Source organism: Rana temporaria, chromosome 2, assembly GCF_905171775.1.
Source record: "Rana temporaria chromosome 2, aRanTem1.1, whole genome shotgun sequence".
Classification (NCBI taxonomy): domain Eukaryota; kingdom Metazoa; phylum Chordata; class Amphibia; order Anura; family Ranidae; genus Rana; species Rana temporaria.
In genome coordinates this window covers 96,230,099-96,230,712 of record NC_053490.1, presented here as the reverse complement: position 1 = coordinate 96,230,712, position 614 = coordinate 96,230,099, and the positions used below count along the sequence as shown (strand labels likewise).

Below are 614 nucleotides of genomic sequence, written 5' to 3'. Positions count from 1 at the left end.
GGGGCATCATGGGAAATGTAGTCCCTGCAGAATTGGAGTGGGAGGAGAGGAGGAGCCTGCCCTCTGTGCCCTGGCCTGCAAGGGACAATTTACTGCTACAGAGGTCAGTGTGTAACAGCTCTACACCACAGAGAGACTGCCCTAAGGAAAAGAGTCTGTGGGGGTCACTGAGTTAATACACAATGGTAAAAGGGGACACTAATGTAAGAGGGCAGTAGGGACCCTAAGGTAAGGGGGTAACACTAATATAAAGGTTTGCCCTTCTCGGTCTTTTGGCTAAGATCAAGTGTAGTATCTGTTCTTATCAGTTGCCATGAGGGGTCGCTATGCTAACCGTCCTTAGTACACGGCGAGGTGGAAAGGGATGGCGTTGGCAGATGCAGAACCTGCTGGCGTGGAGGTGAAAGCCTTCTGATCGGGACGGAGAAACATGCCGTCGAAGCTGAAGGGTCAGGTCCCTGGCCTTCTGGCCTGGATTTGATGCAGTTCCTAACCTTGCCAGTTTCTCGAGAGGGAACGTCGACCTCGTCCTACTGTTAAGGGGGGGTCTAATGAAGGCTTGTACCTCTCGAGTATAATTATATAATTACCTCTCGTTCCTTCCTGGTTGGAAA

The 614-nt window shown here is 51.0% G+C and overlaps 1 pseudogene; it reads left to right on the top strand.

Moving 5' to 3' along the window:
• The first annotated feature begins 256 nt into the window (after positions 1-256).
• LOC120930027 lies at positions 257-391 on the top strand (annotated as a pseudogene).
• The last annotated feature ends 223 nt before the right edge of the window (positions 392-614 follow it).